Genomic DNA, 22,717 nt, shown 5'->3' with positions numbered 1-22,717 from the left:
AAACAAAGTAAATAGGAAATAAAAGAGTAAAGGAATAAGAAACAAACTAGAATTATAAAAACTTCAACGGAGGTAGTAACTCTGTAATATCCAACTCAAAAGCATAAAATTAGGAATCCTAAACCCTAGAGAGAGGAGAGAGCCTCTCTCTAGAACTACATCTAAAACCTAAATTGTGAATAATGAGAAGTGTCTCCTTCATTCCTCCACTCTGCAGCCTCTAATCTGTGTTTTTTGGGTCGAAAACTGGGTCAAAAACAGCCCAGAAACCGCCCCCAGCGATTTCTGGGTCGCTGAAATTTCGCAAATGCGCGCGTGCGCATCCATGCCGCGTGTGCGTCGTCTAGTGCGTGGCAACTATGGCAAATTATATATCATTTTTGAAGCCCCGGATGTTAGCTTTCCAACGCAACTGAAACCACCTCATTTGAATCTCCATAGATCAAGTTATGATCAATTGAGTGCGAAGAGTTCAGGGCTGACAGCTTTGCAGTTCCTTCAGCTTCTTGTATTCCTTCCACTTTTGCATGCTTTCTTTCCATCCTCTAAGCAATTCCTGCCCTGTAATCTCTGAACATACTTAACACACATATCATGGCATCGAATGGTAATAAGAGAGGATTAAAATTAGCTAAATTAAGACCAAAGAAACATGTTTTCAATCATAGCACAAAATCAGGAAGGAAAATGTAAAACATGCAATTTACATGAATAAGTGTGAGAATAGTGGATAAAATCCACTTAATTAAGCACAAGATTTACCACGAAATAGTGGTGCATCAAATCTTCCTACACTTAAACATTAGCATGTCCTCATGCTAAGTTCAAGAGAAGCTATAAGAGTGAAGATGAATGGTAGAAAGTATGAGATGCAACCTATCTATATGAATGCAACTAAATGCAGAATGTTTCTACCTACTTGGTTAAAAGTAAATAAATTTTTTAAGAACAAACATAACTGAGTTCCACTAATTCAAATTATAAAAATGAAGTACACTTGCAAAAGAAAATAGCTCATGAAAGCCGGGAACAAAGAATCGAGGATCGAACCCTCACTAGAAGTGTATACACTCTAATCACTCTAGTGTTTGAGGGTCGAGTCTCTCGGTTCTCTACTAATCTTGCTTTCTAAGGCTTGCTCTTCTTCTACCAATCAACAAAAATTTAATGCATGACTACACATATCAAGAAGTCTTTTAAGGTTGTAATGGGGTTAGGGTCAAGGTAGGATTTTATTTGGTCAGGTGGACTAAAATCTGAATCCTTGATTAACCTAAACTTCTCACTTAGCCTAAGACATTCCATGTAATTACAATGCAAAATCTAACTGCCCATTAACTATGTTTACCACATATTCATGCATCCCAAATTCAAGTACAACTCATATGCATTGATATTATTACTTAACTTGGGATATTTTGTCCCTTTTTATTATTGTTGTTGTTGTTGTTGTTGTTATTATTATTATTATTATTATTATTATTATTATTTTCTTTTGTTTTTCTCAATGCATATGATTAAGGTATTGAATGCAAGAATATGTGCTTAACCATCTTTTTCACAAATTCACAAAAATTATACAATGCCTAATTCTCAAACCAAATATTGGCAAACCCAATTTCCCCACACTTAAATCATGAACACTCTCACCAGTCTAAGCTGACCAAAGATTCAAATTAAGGACATTATTGTTTTCTGCTTAGAGATAGTGATGTGCTAATGTAGAGAATAAAAGGGGTAAAATAGGCTCACATTAGTTTGTAAAGGATAATGAAAGGGTAGGGCTATATGGATATGTAAGCTCAGTGAAACAAAGGCCTGAATCACATAAGTGCATGCATACAATAAACCATGGAAATATAGAATTAAGCAAGACAAAGATCACAGTTTTAGAGAGAACAACACACACCAAAAATAAAATATTGGTTGATAAAATGTAACCAATCAATTGGGCTCAAAATCTCACTGGTATTGTGTGTTCGAGCTCTAAAACATGTTCCAAAATAAAATTTCTTCAAGCAAGGTTTAACAAAAATTTAATTCAAATTAGTGAAATGTTATAAAAAATTTCTTGAAAAAGAAAATATTACTTTAACCAAGTAGTGGTAAAATATGCACAAAGTCAAACAAACATGCAATCAAACATGCAAATGCAATAACTAATTTAACAAGGAAAATTAAACATTGGTGTTGAGTCAGAAAGTAGTTACCCGCAGAAGTCAGTATCGACTTTCCCACACTTAAAGATTGCACCGTCCTCGGTGCATGCAAAGACATGCAAGTGGACGGGTGGCTCCAACTGACGCTTTTTCTCCAAAGATTGTGCGGTGGACTTGTTTATTGCCCCATTAGAAACTTTCCTTTTTCCTCCTCGGTGGCCATCCTTAAAGAAGAGAAAAAGGAAGAAGAATAAGCCAGAAGCAAAGATAAGAAAACAAGTAAAGTATGTGTGGGTTAATGCCAAATAATGAGGATCTCAACTACATGGTAGCTACAACATGCAAGTGAGAAAACAGTAGAAGCAAGTGGCATATCAATAGTGCAAAAAATTGCGACAATGGGGGAGAGTGGGTATGAAAAATGGTATAAGTTTCTACCAATGCAAAAAGAATACAAGTATCATAAAAGAGTAGCATTGACTTAGAAATAATGTCACCCAATAATATAAAACAAGTCATTAAGCACCAAAATAATACAAGAAAAAGATGCAACAGTTGAATAAGAACATTTAACACCAATGATAAAATAAGAAACGAGAAAAGAAGATAAAGGCATGAACAAAATTAAAATGCAATGAAAGAACGTAAAAAAAAATGCAATATGTAAAAGAGAATGAAAGAGAATAAGGATGAGAAGGAAAGAGAAGAAAGTGAGAAAGGAAGAGGAAAGAAGAAAAGGAGAGAGAAAAGTAGGAGAGAGAGAGAAGAAGAAGAATGAAGAAGAAAGGAGAAAGAGGAAGAGAGAGAATTAGGATTTGAAAAGAGAAGAAGAGAAAAGAAGGTAGAGAAAACGCGGAACAGGGCTGCGCGCTGCATAAGTGATGTGGCGCGACCGACGCGTACGCGTACTGCGTGCAGACGCATAGGCGCACAAAAGGGAAAGGGAGGTGGAGGCGTCGGGTATGCTTACGCGTGACCAAGGCAGTGCCTCTAGCGCGAGGCTAGCACCGCGCACACACAACTCACTGTAACTTTCGCAGTGGGGCAAAATTTCAATTGATGCGTGTGCGGCATGTACGCGCACGCGTGGATAGCAAAGTGGTGAAAAGGATGCGTACGTGTTAGGGATGCGTATGCGTGGGTCAATTTGTGCTTCTATCACGAACCCAGCACGAGGCCATCATAACTTTCGGCCCAAATACTCATTTACGCCGATAATCATAGGCACGTGTGCGCGCCATGCACGCTTTCGTGTGGGTCGCCCAAGCCAAGAGGGGCGCATATGCGTCACGAGCGTGTAAGCGTCTATGGCTCTCCTCCTTTTTTTATATATGCAGAATGTAGGGATGATGTATGATATATGAATGAACACAGACAAAGATGAATTAAAATAAAACTAAGAATAAAAAAGAACGATCATACCATGGTGGGTTGTCTCCCACCTAGCACTTTTAGTTAAAGTCCTTAAGTTGGACATTTAGTGAGCTCCTTGTTAGGGCGACTTATGCTTGAACTCTTCCAGGAATCCCCACTAATGCTTGCAATTCCAATAGCCTCCGTGATCCCAAACTAGGCACATCAAGCTTCCAAGCAAATGTGAACAAGTGACAAGGCCCCAAGAGTGTTGATTGTTAGACTGAATTCCGGGATCCCAAACCTTGCTTTTACACCCGTCTTCTTATTGATCATTATTGTCCCAACCGGGTGGCAAGCAATCTGAATTCTCACTAAGACTTCCAAACAACTTCCTAGACCCATTCAATTGATCTCTACACCAATCCTTGTGCATCAACTTTGAGAATGCAACTGTATCGAACCTTGCCTGACAACTCCAACCACTACCCATCTCCCTCTTACTCGTAAAGCCACAAAGAGCTCTAAGTTGACCATCTGTCTCTAGTAGCCCATATTCAAGTGGGAAAGTGATGAGCGGATAATTTGTACGCTTTTTGGCATTGTTTTTAGTATGTTTTTAGTCTGATCTAGTTAGTTTTTAGTATATTTTTATTAGTTTTTAGTTAAAAATTACTTTTCTGGACTTTACTATGATTTTGTGTGTTTTTCTGTGATTTCAGGTATTTTCTGGCTGAAATTGAGGGACCTGAGCAAAAATCTGATTCAGAGACTGAAAAGGACTGCAGATGCTGTTGGATTCTGACCTCCCTACACTCGAAGTGGATTTTCTGGAGCTACAGAAGCTCAATTGGCGCGGTCTCAACGGCGTTGGAAAGTAGACATCCTGGGCTTTCCAGCAATATATGATAGTCCATACTTTGCCCAAGATTTGATGGCCCAAACCGGCGTCCAAAGTCACCTTCAGAATTCCCAGCGTTAAACGCCGGAACTGGCATAAGAATGGGAGTTAAACGCCCAAACTGGCACCAAAGCTGGTGTTTAACTCCAAGAAGAGTCTCTACACGAAAATGCTTTATTGCTCAGCCCAAGCACACACCAAGTGGGCTCGGAAGTGGATTTTTATGTCATTTACTCATCTCTGTAAACCCTAGGCTACTAGTTCTCTATAAGTAGGACCTTTTACTATTGTATTTTCATCTTTGGATCATTTTAGATCCTTTGATCATCTTGGTAGCTATCCTTGTTTTGATGCTATCTTAGATCATTGGGAGGCTGGCCTCACGGCCATGCCTAGACCTTGTTCTTATGTATTTTCAACGGTGGAGTTTCTACACACCATAGATTAAGGTGTGGAGCTCTGCTGTACCTCGAGTATTAATGCAATTACTATTGTTCTTCTATTCAATTCCGCTTGTTCTTGTTCTAATGTTCTTCAACTTGATGAATGTGATGATCCGTGACACTCATCATCATTCTCACCTATGAACGTGTGACTGACAACCACCTCCGTTCTACCTTAGATTGGGTGAATATCTCTTGGATTCCTGATACACGATGCATGGTTGATCGCCTGACAACCGAGTGCTCGCCTGACAACCGAGCCAGCCATTCTGTGAGATCAGAGTCTTCGTGGTATAGGCTAGAACTGATGGCGGCATTCAAGAGAATCCGGAAGGTTTAACCTTGTCTGTGGTATTCTGAGTAGGATTCAATGATTGAATGACTGTGACGTGCTTCAAACTCCTGAGGGCGGGGCGTTAGTGACAGACGCAAAAGAATCACTGGATTCTATTCCGGCCTGATTGAGAACCGACAGATGGATAGCCGTGCCGTGACAGGGTGCGTTGAACATTTCCACTGAGAGGATGGGAGGTAGCCACTGACAACGGTGAAACCCTTGCATAAGCTTGCCATGGAAAGGAGTAAGAAGGATTGGATGAAGACAGTAGGAAAGCAGAGAGACGGAAGGGACACAGCATCTTCATCCACTTATCTGAAATTCCCACCAATGAATTGGATAAGTATCTCTATCTTTATCTTTATGTTTTATTCATATATCACGCATATCCATTTGAGTTTGCCTGACTAAGATTTACAAGATGACCATAGCTTGCTTCATACCAACAATCTCTGTGGGATCGACCCTTACTCGCGTAAGGTTTATTACTTGGACGACCCAGTACACTTGCTGGTTAGTTGTGCGGAGTTGTAGTGATCACAATTTCGCGCACCAAGTTTTTGGCACCGTTGCCGGGGATTGTTCGAGTATGGACAACTGACGGTTCATCTTGTTGCTTAGATTAGGTGTTTTTCTTCAGAGTTCTTAAGAATGAATTCTAGTGTTTCAAGGTGATGTTCTTATCATCACTAAAGCTGATTGATCTTCATCAATTTAGCTCTTGAATGCAATGTTCTGCTGAAGCTTAGCTAGCCATGTCTAATTTCTTTAGACTAAAGCTTTAGACTAACATTGCATGATTCCTAGAATTCTCATTAAGAATTTTGATACCTTTATTTTCTTTTCTAATTTTCGAAAAAAAAATCACAAAAAAAATTACAAAATCATAAAATCCAAAAATATTTCTTGTTTGAGTCTAGAGTCTCATATTAAATTTGGTGTCAATTGCATGTTTCTGTTCTTCTTGCATTCATTCATGTGTCTTAAGTAATCTTCAAGTTGTTCTTGATGATTTCATTGCTCTGATCTTTGAATTCTATTGACTTGAGTGTTTATGTGTCTCATATGCATTCTCATTTTGTTAGTGTCAGTAGTATACAAACTGCTAAGTTTGGTGTCTTGCATGCATTGTTATTTGATTATGGTTGCATTTTGATTATTCCTTATTATTAAAAATCAAAAAATATTTTTAATTTGAGTCTTTTCAAGTCAATAATACAGAGAATTGAAGATACAGAACATACAGCAGAGGAATTACACAGAAAAAGCTGGGCGTTCAAAACGCCCAGTGAGGAAGGCAAACTGGCGTTTAAACGCCAGCCAGGGTACCTGGCTGGGCGTTTAACGCCCAAAAGGGTATAGTTTTGGGCGTTAAACGCCAGAATGTGCACCATTCTGGGCGTTTAACGCTAGGATGACACAAGAGGGAAGATTTTGTTTTTAATGCAATTTTTTTTCAAGTTTTCAAAATTTTTCAAAATCAAATCTTTTTCAAATCATATCTTTTCAATCAAATCTTTTTCAAAATCAATTTCTTTCCATTTTCAAAAATACTTGCTATCAATTAATGATTTGATTCAACATTTCAAGTTTGTTGCCTTTTCTGTTGAGAAAGGTTTAATGTTTGAATCATATCTTTTCTTGTTAGCCAAGTCATTAATTTTTAAAATCAAATCTTTTTTTTAAAATGTTTTTCAAATCATATCTTCTCAATCACATCTTTTTTAAAACTAATCATATCTTCTTAACCACATCTTCTTCAAAATAGTTTTCAATCAAATCTTTTTGATTTCTAATTTCAAAATCTTTTTCAAAAATCACTTGATTTCTTTTCCACTCTTGGTTTTCGAAAATCAATTAGTATTTTTCAAAATGTTTTTAAAATATTTTACTTAATTTTCGAAAATGTCTTCCCATCTTTTCACATCCTTCTATTTATGGACTAACACTATTCCTTAATACACAATTCAAACTCCATCTTTTTTTGATAAGTTCGAACTTTCTACCTCTGTCTTCCATTTTTCTTTTCCTCTGATACCTCAAGGAATCTCTATATTGTGACATAGAGGATTCCATATTTCCTTGTTCTCTTCTCTTTCATATAAGCAGGAGCAAAGACAAAAGCATTCTTGTTGAGGGTGATCCTGAACCTGAAAGGACCTTGAAGAGAAAGCTAAGAGAAGCCAAGGCACAACTCTCTGTAGAGGACCTAACAGAAATCTTCAAAGAAGAAGAACCCATGGCAGCCGAAAACAACAACAATACCAACAATGCAAGGAAGGTGCTGGGTGACTTTACTGCACCTACCCCCGACTTCTATGGGAGAAGCATCTCTATCCCTGCCATTGGAGCAAACAACTTTGAGCTTAAGCCTCAATTAGTTTCTCTAATGCAACAGAATTGCAAGTTTCATGGACTTCCATTGGAAGATCCTCATCAGTTCTTAGCTGAGTTCTTGCAAATCTGTGACACTGTCAAGACTAATGGGGTTAACCCTGAGGTCTACAGACTTATGCTATTCCCTTTTGCTGTAAGAGACAGAGCTAGAACATGGTTGGATTCACAACTTAAGGAAAGCCTGAACTCTTGGGAAAAGCTAGTCAATGCCTTCTTGGCAAAGTTCTTTCCACCTCAAAAATTGAGTAAGCTTAGAGTGGAAGTCTAAACCTTCAGACAGAAGGAAGGAGAATCCCTCTATGAAGCTTGGGAAAGATACAAACAATTAATCAGAAAGTGTCCCTCTGATATGCTTTCTGAATGGAGCATCATAGGAATTTTCTATGATGGTCTCTCTGAACTGTCCAAGATGTCTTTGGATAGCTCTGCTGGAGGATCTCTTCATCTGAAGAAGACGCTTACAGAAGCTCAAGAGCTGATTGAAATGGTTGCAAATAACCAATTCATGTACACTTCTGAAAGGAATCCTGTGAACAATGGGACTAATCAGAAGAAAGGAGTTCTTGAGATTGACACTCTGAATGCCATATTGGCTCAGAACAAAATATTGACTCAGCAAGTCAATATGATTTCTCAAAGTCTGTCTGGAATGCAAAATGCACCAAGCAGTACTAAGGAAGCTTCATCTGAAGAAGAAGCTTATGATCCTGAGAACCCTTCAATGGAAGAGGTGAATTACATGGGAGAACCTTATGGAAACACCTATAATTCTTCATGGAGAAATCATCCAAATCTCTCATGGAAGGATCAACAGAGACCTCAACAAGGTTTCAATAACAATAATGGTGGAAGAAACAGGTTTAGCAATGGCAAGCCTTTTCCATCATCTTCTCAGCAACAGACAGAGAGTTCTAAGCAGAGTAACTCTGACTTAGCAACCATGGTCTCTGATATAATCAAAACCACTCAAAGTTTCATGACTGAAACGAGGTCCTCCATTAGAAATTTGGAGGCACAAGTGGGTCAGCTGAGCAAGAAAATTACTGAACTCCCTCCTAGTACTCTTCCAAGCAATACAGAAGAAAATCCAAAAGGAGAGTGCAAGGCCATCAACATGGCCGAATTAGGAGAGGAGGGAGAGGCAGTGAATGCCACTGAGGAACACCTCAATGGACGTCCACTGACCTCCAATGAGTTCCCCAATGAGGAGCCATGGGAATCTGAAGCTCAAAATGAGACCATAGAGATTCTATTGGACTTACTTCTGCCATTCATGAACTCTGATGAATATTCCTCCTCTGAAGAGGATGAGTATGTCACTGAAGAGCAAGTTGCTAAATACCTTGGAGCAATCATGAAGCTAAATGACAAGTTATTTGGAAATGAGACTTGGGATGATGAACCTCTTTTGCTCACGAAAGAACTGGATGACTTGTCTAGGCAGAAACTGCCTCAAAAGAGACAGGATCCTGGGAAGTTTTCAATACCTTGTACCATAGGAACCATGACCTTCAAGAAGGCCTTGTGTGACTTAGGGTCAAGTGTAAACCTCATGCCTCTCTCTGTAATGGAGAAGCTAGGGATCTTTGAGGTGCAAGCTGCAAAAATCTCACTAGAGATGGCAGACAACTCAAGAAAACAAGCTTATGGACTTGTAGAGGATGTTCTGGTAAAAGTTGAAGACCATTACATCCCTGCTGAGTTCATAGTCCTAGAGACTAGGAAGTGCATGTATGAATCCATCATCCTAGGCAGACCCTTCCTAGCCACAGCAAAGGTTGTGATTGATGTTGATAGAGGAGAATTGATCATTCAAGTGAATGAAGAATCCTTTGTGTTTAAGGCTCAAGGATACCCCTCTGTCATCATGGAGAGGAAGCATGAAGAGCTCCTCTCAAAACAGAGCCCAACAAAGCCCCCACAGTCAAACTCTAAGTTTGGTGTTGGGAGGCCACAACCAACTTCTAAGTTTGGTGTTGAACCCCCACATTCAAACTCTAAGTTTGGTGTTGGGAGGTTCCAACATTGCTCTGAGCATCTCTGAGGCTCCATGAGAGCCCACTGTCAAGCTACTGACATTAAAGAAGCGCTTGTTGGGAGGCAACCCAATGTTATATTTTATATATTTTTCTTTGTTATTTTATGTTTTCTGTAGGTTGATGATCATGAGAAGTCACAAAAACAATTGAAAAAGCAAAAACAGAATGAAAAACAGAAAGAAAAATAGCACACTCTGGAGGAAGAACCTGCTGGCGTTTAAACGCCAGTAAGGCTAGCAGATGGGCGTTTAACGCCCAGTCTGGCACCATTCTGGGCGTTTAATGCCAAAAAGGGGCACCAGACTGGCGTTAAACGCCAGAAAAGGGCAAGCACTTGGCGTTAAACGCCAGAAATGGGCACCAGCCCGGCGTTTAATGCCAGAATTGGCTCAAAACGCATTTTTGCATGCCATTTGGTGCAGGGATGACTTTTCCTTTACACCTCAGGATCTGTGGACACCACAGGATCCCCACCTACCCTACCACTCTCTCTCTTCTTCACCCATTCACCAATCACCTCAACACCTCTTCCCCAAAAACCCTTCACCTATCAAATCCCATCTTTCTCTTCACCACTCACATCCATCCTTCATAAAACCCCACCTACCCCACCATTCAAATTCAAATCACTTTCCCTCCCAAACCCACCCATACATGACCGAACCATACCCCCCCACCCCTATATAAACCCATATTCACTCCTTCATTTTCACACAACCTAAACACCACTTCTTCCCCTTTTTGGCCGAACACAAAAGCCATTCCCTTCTTTCTCATTTCTTCTTCTTCTACTCTCTTCTTTCTTCTTTTGCTCGAGGACGAGCAAACCTTTTAAGTTTGGTGTGGTAAAAGCATTGCTTTTTGTTTTTCCATAACCATTTATGGCATCCAAGGCCGGAGAAACCTCTAGAAAGAGGAAAGGGAAAGCAAAAGCTTCTACCTCCGAGTCATGGGAGATGGAGAGATTCATCTCAAGGGTGCATCAAGACCACTTCTATGAAGTTGTGGCCTTGAAGAAGGTGATCCCCGAGGCCCCTTTTAAACTCAAAAAGAGTGAATATCCGGAGATCCGACATGAGATCCGAAGAAGAGGTTGGGAAGTTCTTACCAACCCCATTCAACAAGTCGAAATCTTAATGGTTCAAGAGTTCTATGCCAATGCATGGATTACCAAGAACCATGATCAAAGTGTGAACCCGGACCCAAAGAATTGGCTTACTATAGTTCGGGGGAAATACTTGGATTTTAGTCCGGAAAATGTAAGGTTGGCCTTCAACTTGCCCATGATGCAAGGAGATGAACATCCTTACACTAGAAGGGTCAACTTTGATCAAAGGTTGGACCAAGTCCTCACAATCATTTGTGAAGAGGGCGCCCAATGGAAGAGAGATTCAAGAGGGAAGCCGGTTCAACTAAGAAGGCATGACCTCAAACCCGTGGCTAGAGGATGGTTAGAGTTTATTCAACGCTCAATCATTCCCACTAGCAACCGGTCCGAAGTTACTATAGAACGGGCCATCATGATTCATAGCATCATGATTGGAGAAGAAATAGAGGTTCATGAGGTCATAGCCCAAGAACTTTATAAGGTGGCGGACAAGTCCTCTACCTTGGCAAGGTTAGCCTTTCCTCATCTCATTTGTCACCTCTGTTATTCAGTTGGAGTTGACATAGAGGGAGACATCCCCATTGATGAGGACAAGCCCATCACTAAGAAGAGGATGGAGCACACAAGAGACCCCACTCATCATGAGATCCCTGAGATTCCTCAAGGAATGCACTTTCCTCCACAAAACTATTGGGAGCAACTAAACACCTCCCTAGGAGAATTGAGTTCCAACATGGGACAACTAAGGGTGGAGCACCAAGAACATTCCATTCTCCTCCATGAAATTAGAGAAGATCAAAGAATCATGAGAGAGGAGCAACAAAGACAAGGAAGAGACATTGAGGAGCTCAAGCGCTCCATAGGATCTTCAAGAGGAAGAACAAGCCGCCATCACTAAGGTGGACCCGTTCTTTAATTTCCTTGTTCTTTATTTTTCTGTTTTTTTTCGAAAATTTATGCTTATGTTTCTCTATGTTTGTGTCTTGTGATCATTAGTGTCTTAGTGTCTGTGCCTTAAAGTTATGAATGTCCTATGAATCCATCACCTTTCTTAAATGAAAAATGTGCTTAATTGAAAAAGAAAAGAATTGCATGAATTTTGAATTTTATAACAGTTTGATTATGTTGATGTGGTGGCAATACTTTTGTTTTCTGAATGTATGCTTAAACAGTGCATATGTCTTTTGAATTTGTGGTTCATGAATGTTGGCTCTTGAAAGAATGATGAAAAAGGAGACATGTTACTGAGGATCTCAAAAATCATTAAAATGATTCTTGAAGCAAGAAAAAGTAGTGATTCAAAAAAAAATTTCGAAAAAAAAGAGAGAAAAAGAAAGGAAGAGAAAGAAAAAGAAAGAAATAAAGTTGTGATCCAAGGCAAAAAGAGTGTGCTTAAGAACCCTGGACACCTCTAATTGGGGACTCTAGCAAAGCTGAGTCACAATCTGAAAAGGTTCACCCAATTATGTGTCTGTGGCATGTATGTATCCGGTGGTAATACTGGAAGACAGAGTGCTTTGGGCCACAGCCAAGACTCATAAGTAGCTGTGTTCAAGAATCATCATACTTAACTAGGAGAATCAATAACACTATCTGGACTCTGAGTTCCTAAAGAAGCAAATCATTCTGAATTTCAAAGGATAAAGTGAGATGCCAAAACTATTCAGAGGCAAAAAGCTAAAAGCCCCACTCATCTAATTAATACTGATCTTCATAGATGTTTTTGGAATTCATTGCACATTCTCTTCTTTAGGATTTGAAAAGAGAAGAAGAGAAAAGAAGGTAGAGAAAACGCGGAACAGGGCTGCGCGCTGCATAAGTGATGTGGCGCGACCGACGCGTACGCGTACTGCGTGCAGACGCATAGGCGCACAAAAGGGAAAGGGAGGTGGAGGCGTCGGGTATGCTTACGCGTGACCAAGGCAGTGCCTCTAGCGCGAGGCTAGCACCGCGCACACACAACTCACTGTAACTTTCGCAGTGGGGCAAAATTTCAATTGATGCGTGTGCGGCATGTACGCGCACGCGTGGATAGCAAAGTGGTGAAAAGGATGCGTACGTGTTAGGGATGCGTATGCGTGGGTCAATTTGTGCTTCTATCACGAACCCAGCACGAGGCCATCATAACTTTCGGCCCAAATACTCATTTACGCCGATAATCATAGGCACGTGTGCGCGCCATGCACGCTTTCGTGTGGGTCGCCCAAGCCAAGAGGGGCGCATATGCGTCACGAGCGTGTAAGCGTCTATGGCTCTCCTCCTTTTTTTATATATGCAGAATGTAGGGATGATGTATGATATATGAATGAACACAGACAAAGATGAATTAAAATAAAACTAAGAATAAAAAAGAACGATCATACCATGGTGGGTTGTCTCCCACCTAGCACTTTTAGTTAAAGTCCTTAAGTTGGACATTTAGTGAGCTCCTTGTTAGGGCGACTTATGCTTGAACTCTTCCAGGAATCCCCACTAATGCTTGCAATTCCAATAGCCTCCGTGATCCCAAACTAGGCACATCAAGCTTCCAAGCAAATGTGAACAAGTGACAAGGCCCCAAGAGTGTTGATTGTTAGACTGAATTCCGGGATCCCAAACCTTGCTTTTACACCCGTCTTCTTATTGATCATTATTGTCCCAACCGGGTGGCAAGCAATCTGAATTCTCACTAAGACTTCCAAACAACTTCCTAGACCCATTCAATTGAGCTCTACACCAATCCTTGTGCATCAACTTTGAGAATGCAACTGTATCGAACCTTGCCTGACAACTCCAACCACTACCCATCTCCCTCTTACTCGTAAAGCCACAAAGAGCTCTAAGTTGACCATCTGTCTCTAGTAGCCCATATTCAAGTGGGAAAGTGATGAGCGGATAATTTGTACGCTTTTTGGCATTGTTTTTAGTATGTTTTTAGTCTGATCTAGTTAGTTTTTAGTATATTTTTATTAGTTTTTAGTTAAAAATCACTTTTCTGGACTTTACTATGAGTTTGTGTGTTTTTCTGTGATTTCAGGTATTTTCTGGTTGAAATTGAGGGACCTGAGCAAAAATCTGATTCAGAGACTGAAAAGGACTGCAGATGCTGTTGGATTCTGACCTCCCTGCACTCGAAGTGGATTTTCTGGAGCTACAGAAGCCCAATTGGCGCGCTCTCAACGGCGTTGGAAAGTAGACATCCTGGGCTTTCCAGCAATATATGATAGTCCATACTTTGCCCAAGATTTGATGGCCCAAACCGGCGTCCAAAGTCACCTTCAGAATTCCCAGCGTTAAACGCCGGAACTGGCACAAGAATGGGAGTTAAACGCCCAAACTGGCACCAAAGCTGGTGTTTAACTCCAAGAAGAGTCTCTACACGAAAATGCTTCATTGCTCAGCCCAAGCACACACCAAGTGGGCCCGGAAGTAGATTTTTATGTCATTTACTCATCTCTGTAAACCCTAGGCTACTAGTTCTCTATAAGTAGGACCTTTTACTATTGTATTTTCATCTTTGGATCATTTTAGATCCTTTGATCATCTTGGTAGCTATCCTTGTTTTGATGCTATCTTAGATCATTGGGAGGCTGGCCTCACGGCCATGCCTAGACCTTGTTCTTATGTATTTTCAACGGTGGAGTTTCTATACACCATAGATTAAGGTGTGGAGCTCTGCTGTACCTCGAGTATTAATGCAATTACTATTGTTCTTCTATTCAATTCCGCTTGTTCTTGTTCTAAGATATCACTTGTTCTTCAACTTGATGAATGTGATGATCCGTGACACTCATCATCATTCTCACCTATGAACGTGTGACTGACAACCACCTCCGTTCTACCTTAGATTGGGTGAATATCTCTTGGATTCCTGATACACGATGCATGGTTGATCGCCTGACAATCGAGAGCTCGCCTGACAACCGAGCCAGCCATTCCGTGAGATCAGAGTCTTCGTGGTATAGGCTAGAACTGATGGCGGCATTCAAGAGAATCCGGAAGGTTTAACCTTGTCTGTGGTATTCTGAGTAGGATTCAATGATTGAATGACTGTGACATGCTTCAAACTCCTGAGGGCGGGGCGTTAGTGACAGACGCAAAAGAATCACTGGATTCTATTCCGGCCTGATTGAGAACCGACAGATGGATAGCCGTGCCGTGACAGGGTGCGTTGAACATTTCCACTGAGAGGATGGGAGGTAGCCACTGACAACGGTGAAACCCTTGCATAAGCTTGCCATGGAAAGGAGTAAGAAGGATTGGATGAAGACAGTAGGAAAGCAGAGAGACGGAAGGGACACAACATCTTCTTGCGCTTATCTGAAATTCCCACCAATGAATTGCATAAGTATCTCTATCTTTATCTTTATGTTTTATTCATATATCACCCATATCCATTTGAGTTTGCCTGAATAAGATTTACAAGGTGACCATAGCTTGCTTCATACCAACAATCTCTGTGGGATCGACCCTTACTCGCGTAAGGTTTATTACTTGGACGACCCAGTACACTTGCTGGTTAGTTGTGAGGAGTTGTAGTGATCACAATTTCGCGCACCAGAAAGTAAAGGTTAAAGATAATAATTTTACCCACTTGAATGTTGTATGGATGGTAATGGCTTTGGGGGAGGTGTTTCTAATGATCTTGCAAGCTCCACCCCCTCGTGTTCTTCCTTGACAACTTCCACCTCTTTGCCAGCTTCTTCAATTTTAACCTCTTCCTCTTGGTAGCTTTCTTCCAATTCAATCTCTTCTTCATTTCTTACCAAGGGCATGGGAGAGAATTCAATTGTAGATAAGGATTCATCAATGATTGACTCCATCTCTTGATCAACCTCTTCAAAGTCTTCAACCATGATATACCTTGGAGGTTGTGCACCCTCCTCAACATCAATTTCAAACTCCTTAGAAGGAGGCTTAATGACTTGAGGTTCCCATGGAGGTTCCGCATCTCCTAAGTCTTCAACCACTTCTGCTTCTTTGATAATTTCGGCTTTCTCCACTTGCTCTAATACAAAATCAAACTCCTCTTTGATATCACTTAGTGTAGAGTTGTCTTCAATGATGGAGCTTTCCTCTTGTTCACCCTTCACTAGTTTGTCAAGTACTTCATCTTCAAGGGTTTCTCCTACCTCCACCTTTTGGGCTTCCTCTTGCTTCTCTTGAAGTATGTGTGCATACAACCGATCCATTACGTCCCTAAGACAATCTCTTCGCTCTTGTTCTGGGTCAGTAGCATCATTGGGATCATGTTGCTCTTGGATTGATGGATGTGGGTGCTCTTGCATGGAGGGTGGTGGTGCACTAAAGCTTGAAGGTTGAGTAATGGGAGTAAAGGATAGGTCCACACGAGATATAAGAGCTTGAAAAGCAGAGGTGAGACTGGTGAGAGTAGAGGTAAGTGTGGTTTGAAGCTTCTGCTGCCCTTGGTGAATAACACGAAGAGTGTTGTTATGCAATGGAGGTTGGGGTGGATAGGAGGGTTCATTTGTTGGGAGAAAGGGCTTATAGTACGGGGGTGGTTCTTCTTGATAAGGATATAGAGATGGTGTATATTGAGGTGGTGGTTCTAAGTATGGCTCATAAGGCTCTTGGTATGGTGGGTAAGGATTAGGGTCATATGTGGGTGTTTGGTGGTAAGGTGCTTGTGAGTATGGTGGTTCAAAATTATGTTGAGGAGGTGGTCCATAAGCATGTGGTGGTGGTTGGTGACATGTACAACTAGGACTACCACATCCATTAGATTGGTATGCATTAGGATTGGAGTTATACCTATATGAGACCGGAGGAGGTTGTTGCCAAGAGGGTTGATCAAATCCTTGTGCTTCCTCCCATCTTTGATTGTCCCAACCTTGATGCATATTCTCATTGTAATCTCCTCTTCTTGCAACATAATTGTAACCCAACTCATAGCCAAAGGGGTGAGAGTTCATAGTAGCTAAAGAAAATACAAACAAAACTAGTAAAAATAAGCAACTAATTCCTAAACTAACAAAAACTATCAAACAAGCAAAAAGCAAATATTTAAAATAACCAATAATAAGGCACACGTTTGCAATTCCCCGGCAACGGCGCCATTTTGATGAACGGATTTTTGTGTGGTTTAGAATTTCACAAATAAATTCTCATTGAAAGTATAGTTTCTAAACCAACAATAATCCTTTCATACAAAATAATTGTTTGTCACAAATAACAAACCCAATAAAAATAAACCGAAGTATTCAAACCTCGGGTCGTCTCATGGAATTGCAAGGAAGTGTGTTACTAATGGTTATGGGTTTTTCTGAGAATTTTTAGAATGAGGAATGATAAAATAATTAATTATAATTTAAAGCAAGGAAAATTAACAAGAGGTTTTATGCAATTGAAATAAAAAGCCTTGGCTAGGAGAAGATTAATTGGAAGTTCTATCCTTGTTGGATTTCCCAAGATTAATAGCCACGTGGGATTCCATCTTCCACGTAACCACCCAAGCCATCCATGTCATCCACTCGCCTACACACGTCAGTAATTTTCGTCGAGTTTTCGCTGTGAAAGTCTCAGAAGGACCGCGTTGGCAGACGGAGCACAGGGTCACGGACCGAAATGGATCGTGTTTTTGGTTAAGGGTCGCGATGTCATTCTGTGAAATGGACATGGACCGAGTTGGTACTTTACTCCCAAAAATATACTCAGCCCCGCGGCGAAGCCCGCCCCGTTCCGCCAAAGCCCGCGGTTTAAGCGGTACGGGTTAGGTGGGCTTTTACTATATGGTGGTCCCCGAAAATCCAGCCCGACCTGCCTTTTTTGGTAGGTTACGTGGGCCGGCCTAGCGGGTTTAGGCCTGTTTGCCACCCCTACCAAATCGCCACCATTCGTTGCCATTTTGCCGTTATCAACTGCTTCACACGACTTCAGCCATCGTCGTCGTCGTCGAGGAGTGTCCACTTAGAGTTTGTTTCTACCATGAAGGAGCTTATTTCTCCCCTGCGATTTGCTGCCTTTATCGTTCGTTGTCGACACCACTTGCCTCCGTCAACTGCAATGCTACCTTTCTTCTTTCATCCAGGTATGTCTTCTTCCCTTTTTTCTTCTATTTTTTTTTTGACTTATTGAAATTTGCTAAACTCTAATCCTATACTTCTTTACCCCCGTCCCTTTTTATCCTTGAAAAATTAGTATCATTAGTTTATTTGAATGTGACCATAGTTAAATTGTTCACTCATGATATTATCTAATTGTTTTGATATTCTGATTTTGTTATATACTTATATTTTGTGTGAAAATTTTAGTAGTTTAAATAAGAATGTTGATAGGAGTGCATTGATTGTGTTAATCTATTTACACTGAAAATTTATGATTTTTGTCTACTGGTAACTTATTTTGTTTGACTAGTCTAATAACTTGAAAGTATAGAAACCCTAACCCCTTTTAGTTTTGAACCCTAACCCTACTTTTCGATTTTGTTTTCAATTCTAAATTTTAATTAGTTACTTATTTTTATTTGAAATGGTTTTATTAGTCGGTTGGAGGTGCTGTGCAAAATTAATATTAGAGTGCAAAGGTGCATAATTCAGTTACTTTCTTCACTTGTCTCTATTTTATTAATGTGTGTTTGTATTTTTTTAATTATTATCAATAATAAATTTTATTTTAGTGCTCTTATTCGTTGACATAAAATTATTCTAAGTAAACTTTTCTATGTGCTGTATTTTTTTTGGAAACTCATTTTTCAAATATTAATGCTGCTGTTAAGCTGTTTTGACAAGTTAATTTTTTGTTATTTTTATTAGCAATTTGCTTATTAAATAATTTAGAACTGATACTATTGGTTGTGATTTTTAATTTTTTATTATGTTGTGGATTATTTTGTTGAAAATTTTAAATTTTGTTTGCTTTAAATTTTGTTTTAATTTTACTAACACAAAATTTGCTAGATAAAATTTATTTGATGCACTGTTAATTTAATATATTATTTTGCTCTTTGCTTTCTTATTTATAATATATTTTATTTACCTTCTTACTAATACCTTTTGGGTTATAGTATTTTAATGGATAATTTAAGCTCTATAAAATTAATAAGTTTTATAATATTTTTATTATAATTTTTTTTGGTATAATAGACTAAAAATAATTACAAAATATTTATATATATGAGAAATATTTATGTTTATCTTAAAAGAATACAATAATTATTTATATTTATATTATTTGTGTTTATTTATAATTTAGTATATCACGTTATTATAATTCGGTTATTTCAATTGAACTTTGGTTGAACCGATTAAACTAATAAACTAAATTGGTAAACAAAATCATTTGTTGATCGATTTGATTTTGAAAATCTTACTAAATACTTTAGTTTAATTAGAACGAAAAATAAAATACAAAGGAAGAAGGAGTTTTAATTATGCAATATTGAAATTGAAAATTTTGTTGTAAAAAACATAATTACAAAAATAATACAATATAGTAGAAGAGATGAAGAGAATGAGAGAATTCTTATTAATATCGACATTCAATTCTAATTTCTCTCATTGACACATATAGACCACTACGATATAATATTAGTAACCCTTTCTTGTATTTTAGATTCATCAACATATGCACGATTTATTGTGTCTAGACTTCAAAGCATATAAAGATTCAATTTGATACTATATAGTATTAACACGAGTCTAATTAGTAATGTGATTGAAAACATTATTATCTATCTCTAGCAAATAAAGCTATAAACTTTTTTATGTTCAAATTCTCATTTTTCATCTGTCTTTACTTTAGTGTTTGTGTAACAAATATAGATAAATGTAAATTTTTGACAAATAACAAATTTTTTATCTTACCTTTCCATAATGATAAAAAGAAGATCAACAGAGGATAAAACTGGCAACAACAAATAGTGCTAAAAAGATCAACTGAAATGTAAAAAAGTGCCACCCAACAATTGAAATCATAGGAGGTATGAAAATAGTGACGTGAAACTGTAACGATTTGAAAAAATTCTTGATAATTCATAATATTAAAGGGATTATTAAGTCTCATAACCTCGAGGTGGTGATCTGGTGCACGGAATTGTAATTCACACTTTTCACAACTCTGGTACAACTAACCAGCAAGTGCACTGGGGCGTCCAACTAATAAAACCTTACGCGAGTAAGGGTCGATCCCACGGAGATTGCCGGCTTGAAGCAAGCTATGGTCATCCTGTAAATCTTAGTCAGGCGGATTCAATTGGTTATAAGTTTTGATAATTGAACGATAAATAGAATGTAAATTAAAATAAAGATACTCATGTAATTAATTGATGGGAATTTCAGATAAGCATTTGAAGATGCTTTGTTGCTTCTGAACTTCTGCTTTCCAATTGTCTTCGTCCAATCATGCGTGCTCCCTTCCATGGCAAGCTGTATGTTGGTGGATCACCGTTGTCAATGGGTACCATCCGTCCTCTCAGTGAAAATGGTCCAGCTAAGGTTTCTGTACAACTAATCATCTGTCGGATCTCTCATCTCGGATGAAAAATACCTGGCACAGCTACCGCATGACTAATCATTTGTCGGTTCTCACTTGTGTCGGAATAGGATCTCTCTATCTTTTTGCACACTGTCACTGCGCCCAACATTCGTGAGTTTGAAGCTCGTCACAGTCATCCCTTCCCAGATCCTACTCGGAATACCACAGACAAGGTTTAGACTTTCTGGATCTCAGGAATGCTGCCAATTGGTTCTAGCCTATACCACGAAAGTTCTAACCTCACGGACTCGGTCCGTGGATCAGAGACCCAAGAGACTATACTTCGGCTGTCGTCCAATGAATACGTTGAACATCATATAGACCGCTTGTGGTTGTCAGGCACGTGGATCTTGGCTAAGCGAGTAACGAAGATAGTGGGTGATTGTCACGGGTCACCACTTTATTCTGACTTAACTGAATTAAGTACGAGAGTATATCTTGGAGAAGAAGTAAGTGTGAATTGAAAGAGAAATAATAGTACTTGCAATAATTCATGAAGAACAGCAGAGCTCCGCACTTTAATCTATGAGGTGTAGAAACTCCATCGTTGAAAAATACATAAGAGAAGAAGGTCTAGGCATGGCCGAATTGCCAGCCTCCCCCCAAATAAGAAATCGCATAAAATTCTCCAAAAAGTTCCTAATACAATAGTAAAAAGTGCTATTTATACTAAACTAGTTACTAGGGATTACAGAAAATAAGTAACTAAGTGCAGATAGTGCAGAAATTCACTTTCGAGGCCTACTTAGCGTGTGCTTGGGCTGAGCATTGAGCTTTACACATGCATAGGCCTTTTCTGGAGTTAAACGCCAGCTTGGATGCCACTTTGGGTGTTTAACTCCAGCTCTGGTACCAGTTCCGGCATTTTACGCCAGAAAAGGGTCTCTGGTTGGCGTTTGAACGTCAGTTTGGGCCATCAAATCTCGGAAAAAGTGTAGACTATTATACATTTCTGGAAAGTCCAAGATGTCTACTTTCCAATGCAATTGAGAGCGCACCAATTGGGCTTCTATAGCTCCAGAAAATCCACTTCGAGTGTAGCAGGGTCAGAATCTAACAGCATCTACAGTCCTTTCTCAGCCTCTAAATCAAACTTTTGCTCAGGTCCCTCAATTTCAGCCAGAAAATACATGAGATTACAAAAACAAAAAACACACAAACTCATAGTAAAGTCCAGAAATGTGATTTTTGCATAAAAACTAATAAAAATATAATAAAAAGTAACTAAAACATACTAAAAACTATGTAAAAATAATGCCAAAAAGCGTATAAATTATCCGCTCATCGTGATCATTTTTGAGACTAAAAACAATGCCTCGACAATGGAGGGTGTGTTAAGAAGAGTTAATTTTCAACCAATTTATACCGTGAATTCGATAGCACAAGATGGAGGATTGGCAATTGCTTGAAAGGAATAAAGGGGTGAATATCCAAATTCTTAATTAAGGCTATGTTTGGTTGAAAGGAAAGAAATAGAGAGAAAGGAAATAGAAAGGAAAGAAAGAAAAGGAAAGAAATTGAGTGGATTTTTATTTTCTTTAGATGTGTTTGGTTGAAAGGAAAATAAGAAGGAAAGAAATGTTATAAAAAGACAATTTTACCCCTATATTATAATATATATTGAAAAAAGTGAAGGGGTAGTATTGGAAGTAGAGAGAGAAACATTAGTTTTCTCTCCATTTTCTTTCCAATGTTGGAGAGAAAAAAATTGGTGGGCCCCACCAGTTTTTTTTCCATCCATTTTCTTTCCCCTCAATTTTCCTCTTCGACCAAACAATGAAAAATAATCATTTTCCTTCCCATTTTCTTTCCTCCCTTTTCTTTCCTTCCATTTTCCACTCAAACAAACAAAGCATAAGACAGTGTTTAATTCACTTTAGAGGAGAGAATCAACGAACTAGTCAACCATGAAAGATATTTAGAGTGTATTTGCACAAGAATGAAGTAAGAAAGAGTGATTAGTTCTCCAGAATTCTAGAATTGATTAAGGGAGGAGGGAATAAGGTTATTTTTATAGGAATTTTAATGCAATAAGGACGCACTATGAAAAGGAAGGTGGAAGACCAAATCACCTACCTCACTCAATCAAGAAATTTAATGATTTCATTAATGTTGAAGAATTAATTGATGGATTTTGTCAAGTAGACAATTACTTTTGTGAACAATGTGAATAATAGGCTCTAAAATTGGTCCAATAAAGTAAAAAAAATACTCCATTCTCAAATTATCCCCTAAACCTTAATATTAGGATAATTATCTGCACATCTAATACATTGAACATCCACCCATTATTAACTGTGCATGAGTAAACTGAATCAAAAGAAATAACCATCCAATTAAAAATAATGAATATAATCATCTGCACACCTATTGAATTAAACATTTGACATATTTATTGTTCACATTGTTTAATATTTTCATTGTCTATTTATATTTTTTCTTAATTGATTTGGGTAATGAAGAGGAGAAGTTTACTTGGCGCAATTGGCAGTTTAGAGATAATTTGATT

The 22,717-nt window shown here is 38.8% G+C and overlaps 1 non-coding gene across 1 annotated transcript; it reads right to left on the bottom strand.

Annotated features, from left to right (window-relative positions):
- Nucleotides 1–7,837: 7,837 nt before the first annotated feature.
- Nucleotides 7,838–7,945, bottom strand: LOC112699715 (small nucleolar RNA R71). Its single transcript, XR_003152657.1, has one exon. It is a non-coding gene; the product is annotated as a small nucleolar RNA R71 (small nucleolar RNA).
- Between the last annotated feature and the right edge of the window lie 14,772 nt (nt 7,946–22,717).

This window comes from Arachis hypogaea, chromosome 6 (assembly GCF_003086295.3).
Source record: "Arachis hypogaea cultivar Tifrunner chromosome 6, arahy.Tifrunner.gnm2.J5K5, whole genome shotgun sequence".
NCBI classification, from domain to species: domain Eukaryota; kingdom Viridiplantae; phylum Streptophyta; class Magnoliopsida; order Fabales; family Fabaceae; genus Arachis; species Arachis hypogaea.
The sequence above is the reverse complement of the archived record's forward strand: the minus strand, read 5'-3'. Positions and strand labels throughout refer to the sequence as shown.